This window comes from Nannospalax galili, unplaced genomic scaffold, assembly GCF_000622305.1.
Source record: "Nannospalax galili isolate Female #2095 unplaced genomic scaffold, S.galili_v1.0 scaffold293, whole genome shotgun sequence".
NCBI classification, from domain to species: domain Eukaryota; kingdom Metazoa; phylum Chordata; class Mammalia; order Rodentia; family Spalacidae; genus Nannospalax; species Nannospalax galili.
The window spans coordinates 12,367,298-12,374,303 of NW_008337147.1; positions in this window are offsets into that span (position 1 = coordinate 12,367,298).

The window sequence follows — 7,006 nt, forward strand, 5'->3', positions numbered from 1 at the left end:
TGCTATTTTATTAATTTCTATTCCTTAAAGATTAATTAAATCTGAAACTGGAGAGAATGAACTGTGGTTAAGAATTTGTAGCTGCTTCTAGCAGTGCACAACCACCTATAACTCCAGCTCTATGAGATTGATTTCCTCTCTGGCCTCTATGGACAACTGCATACATGACATTTACTCACACAGACACACAGATTTGTGTAGTACATAATAATAATAAAATAAATCTTTGGAAAAATAGATTGAATTTTCCTTAATTATTCTATTTAACCTCTTGTTGACTTAACCAACCTCTGTGATCCTCTCCCACTTAGGTAAGAGCTCTAGGAATTACAAATTGCTCTCATTACCAGTCTCTGTATAAGTACAATTCATTGTATTAGTTCATATTCTAAATGAAAAATAAGAGTATATTATTATTTGCCTCTCTGTTTATTTATTTATTTTTATGAATATGAACTTTTTTGAGACAGCTCACCTGGACCTCACTGTGTAGACCAGGTTGGTTTTGAGCTCACAAATATCCACCTGCCTCTGCCTCCTATGTGCTGGGATTAAAGGTATGTACAACCATGCCCAGCTTGTATTCTATTTATGTATACATAAAAGCCATGACCAAATATATTGCTTTTATTAAGAGAAAATCACACAGCATTCATTTTTATACAGATATGTGCAGTGCTTTCTCTACATTATAAGAATCATTATTATTCTAGGCAACGTGGCACTTGCCTATAGGGGAACATGCCTGTTCAAACAGACAAAAAAAATATGTTTGTTGAAATACGTAAGAAACCCCAACCTTAGCTGTAAAACTATTGACACTGCTAGGTGAGGGGGAGTTGATATCCATTTTTTGTTTCTCTTTCTTGTTTTTCTTTCTTGTTTGTCTTTTTTACAGAAATTAAGTATTCATTTTTATTCAATTGGTTAGTCATATACCTTTTACATTTATTGAAATAAAATGTCAAAGATACCAAGATGATATGTTCACTTAGAATTAGAGCATATATCTACTCGATTTGAGGTATGATACTGATAACATAGCCAAATACACATGTCTAGAGATGTCATAGATCTCAGAGTAAACCCCAAGGCTGACACATCCCCAGAAAATGTAATTTCTTACTATGTGCTAAATAGGGATTCTTGCATTTACAGATAAGTTGATATTCTTTAAGGAAGTCATGCTAGAGAGAGTGATCAGGCTGCAGTGAATGAACTCACTAAAAGGGACATCTGGGGACACAAGCTTGACTTGATAAGCCATAATATATATGACAGAATCCATGAAATCTTGTGTTGGGGTCTGGAGGATGTGGATGGGTGAGGATATGAACATGATTATGATATATTGCATGAAATTCACAAATATTAAATAAAAATATATTGTTAAAATATGTATCTTCAGGCTATTTTAATTTCTAAATAACATTTATTGTGCAGGGAAACCAAATCTGTCTATTTCTCCTCCTTTCTTCAATTCTCACAGTTTTTTATTCACAGTTTTCCTCTTCAAAGTACTTCTATTGAGAAGCTAGTGAGGGTTTTTACTTTTCCTCCAGAGTATGAAATGTACATTTTTCTATCACTTTTTAAATGTTTTCTATTATCATTTTTATTCAGGTAATATTATTGATCTTGTACTTTTATTTTATTTTTTTATTCATGCATTTTTATATGAGTGAATGTTTTGCCTGCATGTACATAAATGTGCGAGTATTGTACAATGCATCCTGAGGCCAGAAGAAGGTATTAAATTTCCTGTAAATGGAGTGAGAGATGATTTTTAGTCACCATGTGGTTGAAGGAATCTAAACATGGGTCCTCTGAGAGGGCAGCCAGTGCTCTAATCAATGAGCCATTACTTCATCTCCACCCTCATTTTTGTTTACTTTCTTTACTTTCCTTTTTGATTGACTTAAGTTACTGAATTTAGGGTTTTTACTAAGTTTGAAAGTGTTTTTCCATTGTTTTCTTTTAGATATTTTATTATAGTTTATTTATTTTTGATAGGGTGTGTGAGTGTGCATTTGTGTGGGTGCCTGCAAGCACCAGAGATCAGAGGATAATTGCAGGAGATGGTTCTCTTCTTCGATCTGGGTCCCAAGGAGTGAACTAAGGTGGTGAAGCTGTGCAATACATGCCTTTACAGACTGAAGCTCACAGTACTCCTCTATTCCTTTAACTGACTTTCTGCCCTAATATGTCCTCCTGCTGAAGGAATCAGATTACATGTTTTAGATTGCTAAGTATTGTTTTAATTTATGGAAGTTTTGTTGTGTTTCAAAGAAAGGGATATCTGTCTCTCTCAATTTGGCAAATGTTTTCAGTCTGAACTTATATTTGGTGCTTTTTTGATGCTCTGAAGAATTTCTTTTAATTAAAAAAATTAAATTTAATAACTACATGATTAGAAGAAGCATTTTATTACAGCTTTAACATACTCAATAACAATTTCCAGAGCAAAGATACATCTCTTTCAAAAGTGGCTATAAAATTTTTAGGTTCACAGTTGAATTAATAGTTATACAATATTGAACTCAGTATAAACCCTGTAAGACATAAAATTGAATGAGTTTTTACCCATTAAATCTCTCCATTTCATTTTAAAATATGCTGTTTCCTACATTTTTAATGCTAATAATGCTTAGATGTTTGCATATGTGTCTTTAATCTCTATATATCTATTACTAGTCACAGTCCATTACACTTGGATCCTTAGTACCTGAGTATGCATATAAAGTCATCAGGTAGATTTCACTTGTAATGTTTATCACCTCTACTATTTAACATGAGGTAAATTTTTGTGCTTCCTCCTCAAATATGTCTTTTTTTAAAAAAAAATGTTTTTTTGTGCATCTGTCATACAGAACACCTCAAACAATCTTATTCATCTATATACCCACTTCCCAAATGGCCCCCTCCCATATTCTCCCCCTCTTCCACACTGGAGCCCATATACTCTGTCATCTAGATTACTGTCCATTGTGTTGTCAGCACCCCCAGGCATTCCCCATTGCTTGCCCCAGTGCTAGTCAGCCTATCTAGAAATCCGTGTTTTAGGAAGATCAGCTTTTCCTCATCTAGCAGTAATCAGCTGTCAATATTTCTTTAAATAAGACTGTAGTCTGCTGTTCATTTTCCCAGGTCTATGCTGGGTTAGTATCTCCTGTCTGGCATTGTTTCTTGTTATGTAACCTTTAGCTCTACATATAGACTCTTAAAAATTATATTGACTCCATTAATCTTTGGTTATACTTTCCTTTTTGGTGTTTAAGACCCTACAGTTGGCCCAGATAAACCAATTTATTTTTACTCTTAAGGTCGTTTGAGTATCTGTTCCTCAGGGGTAACATGGGCCTAGGAGAAGCCCCTGGGTCCTTTCTTTTACCAGTTCCATCTATGTAAAGATAAGTCAAAAGTCCTGTTTGACCATGGCTGGCTTCACTTGGAAGCATGGAGGAAACGTTTCCTCTGTGTTGACCCTCCTCTTTGTAGACTGGACACTGATTCAGGTCCATATACTGTGGTCTTCATGGCCTCCATGATCAAGAGGACAGGTGACTCACCACAGTTACAGGACATTTTGAGAGATACTCATAGTCCCTGGAACTTAGTCAACCTAGGGAGGCAAGGAGCAAAAACTGTCCTTTATGTCCCTCTGACCAAATTAGTATAGTCCTCAAAATATGGCTGTTAAACATCCAAGAAAGTGAGTTCCACCAGTCTGGTACTTTTAATTACCATGTGCCATGTAAATAGAGCTTAGGCAAAGACCAAATGCTCTCAGATAAACCTTGTCTTGTCATAAATTACATTCTTTGATCTGGTTGTATGTATAATTTGTCAGTAGTTTGTTGGCTTAATATGGTTCCCTCTGGTTTTCTAAAACTAACTAGGCATTATTTATCTCTTACATTATCTAACACTCCCACTATGGTTTCCCCATTTAAGGTGCCCCTGTTTTTCCCATGTCTCCTTTAATAATTCTTGAAGCAACAGAAAGAGCTGAAGAAAGGAAGTACTACACACAAGGGTGACAGAAAGAAATGCAATGGAGGTGTAAATGTGGAAATGCATAGCTATATCAAGAATGTGAGCAGAAATAAAAATGATAGGATTCAACATACATCTTTCATTAATAATGTTAAATATCAATGGACTGAACTCCCCAGTCAAAATTACAGACTAGTTGAATGAATTAAGAAACAAAACCTACCTTTTTGTTGTCTGCAAGAAACTCATCTCACTTTCAAGGACAGGCACTACATTAAGGTGAAAGGATGGGAAAAAAATATACCATGCAGATGGTACTAAGAAAAAAGCAGGAGATGCAATTCTAATATCTGTTAAAATAGGCTTTGAACTAAACCTAATCAGAAGAGACAAAGACGGCCACTTCATTCTCATCAAAGGAACAATAAACCAAGAATATATTACAATCATGAATATATGTACACCAAACTCTGGTGCACCCAACTTCATAAAAAGAGTACTACAGGACTTTAAGACCCAGATTAATCCCAACTCATTAATCGTAGGGGACTTCAATACATGGTTTTCACCATTAGGTAGGTCAACAGAACAGAGAATTAACAGAGAGGCATCTGAAATAAACAATACCATATATCAAATGGACCTAACAGACATCTACCAAGTATTCTACCCAAGTACCAAAAAATGTACTTTCTATTCAGTGCCCAATGGAACCTTCTCCAATAATGGCCATGTACTGGGGCACAAAACAAACCTCAACAAATACGAAAAGATTTAAGTAATTCCATGCACACTATCAAACCAAAAGTATTCCTGTAACTAAATGAAAAGGACAATACAACAACAAAACCTCTGGCACACAGTGAAAGCAGTCCTTAGAGTGAAGTTTATAGCTCTAAATGCCTACAGTAAAAATAGGAAACAGCACAAGTAAATGACTTAACATTGCAACTCAAGACACTTGAAAAGCAAAAACAAATGAAACCCAAACCCAGAAGACAAGAAGGAATAACCAAAATCAGAACATAAATTAATGAAATATAAATAATGAAAACAATACAAAAATCAATGAATCCAATAGCTGCTTCTTTGAGAAGATAAACAAGACGGATAGACCACAAGCTCAATTAACTAAAAGAAAGAAAGAAAGAAAGAGCACCTACAAAAAAAAATCAGAGATGAAAGGGGAAACATCACAACAGACACCAAAGAGATCCAGAATATTATAAGGGAATACTTTAAAAACTTATATGACACTAAATATCAAAACTTAAAATAAATGGATGGGTGCCTAAAAGCATGGGAACCACCAAAACAAAACCAAGAAGAGATTAACAGTTTAAACAGCTCCATAACACATAAGGAAATTGAAACAGTAATACAAAATCTCCAGACTATAAAAAGCCCAGGACCAGACAGATAAACAGAAGAATTCCAAAAAATTTAAAGAGGATCTACATCCAATACTACTTAAATTATTCAAAAAGATATAAGTAGAGGGAGAACTTCCAAATTCCTTCTATGAAGCCAGCATCACTCTAATACCAAAGTCAGTTTAAGATAAAACCAAAAAATAAAACTATATACCTATATCCTTAATGAACATAGATGCAAAAAATTCTCAACAAAGTACTTGCAAACTGTATATAAACACACATCAAAAAGAGCATCCACCATGATCAAATTGGCTTTATTCCAGGAATGGTTCAATATATGTAAGTCAATAAATATCATAGATCATAACAATGGGCTCAAGGACAAGAACCACATGGTCATCTCAATAGATGTAGAGAAGGCCTTTGACATAAATCAAAATTCAACATGCATTTATGTTCAAAGTCCTAGAGGGAATTGGACTGGAGAGAATATACCTCAACATAACTAAAGCCAAGTATAACATACCCACAGCCAACATCATTCTAAATGGAGAAAAACTGGAAGCATCCCCATTGAAACTAGCAACTGGGCAAGGGTGTTCACTATCTCCACTCCTCTTTAACGTAGTGCTTTGAACTTGCCAGAGCAATAAGACAAGGGAAAGAAATTAAAGGAGTAATAATAGGAAAAGAAGAGATCAAATTGTCCCTTTGTGCAGATGATATGATATTATATTTAAGAGATGCCAAAATTCCACCAGGAAATTCCTAGAAATTCTTAACACATTCAGCAAAGTGGTAGATTACAAAATTAATTTACAAAAATCGGTAGCATTTCTATATACCAATAACAAGCAATCAGAGAAAGAGTACCTGGAAAAACTTCCCTTCAAAATAGCTGCAAAAAAATATCAGAATAAACCTGACCAAAGATGTTAAAGAACTCTACAATGGAAATTTTAAATCCTTAAAGAAAGATTGATGAAGACATCAGAAGTGGAAGGACCTCCCATGCTCATGGATTGGAAGAATTAATATTGTGAAAATGATCATCTTACCAAAAGCCATTTATAGATTCAATGCAATTCCAATCAAAATCCCCATCACATTTTTCACAGAATTGGAAAAAAAAATCCTAAGATTCATATGGAAGTACAAAAGACCTCAGATAGCCAAAGCAACCCTGATCACTAAGAACAATGCTAATGGGATTTCTATACCAGATATTAAACTGTATTACAGAGCTATAGTAATAAAAATAACATGGTACTGGCACCAAAATAGACCCATAGATCAATGGAACAAAATTGAAGACCCAAATAGAAGTGCATTCAATTTCAGCCTCCTGATATTTACAAAGGAGCCATGAACATTCACTAGAGGAAAGACAGCATGTTCAGCAAATGGTTTTGGCAAAACTGGATCTCTACATGTAGAAGAATGAAACTAAACCCATATCTTTCACCCTGCACAAACGTCATCTCCAAATGGATCAAAGACTTCAATGTGAAGCATGAAACTCTGCAACTCTTAGAAGAAAACATTGGCAATAACCTACAAGATATAAGTGTAGGAAACGATTTTCTAAACTGGACATCAACTGCCCAGGAAACAAGGTCAAGAATCAACAAATG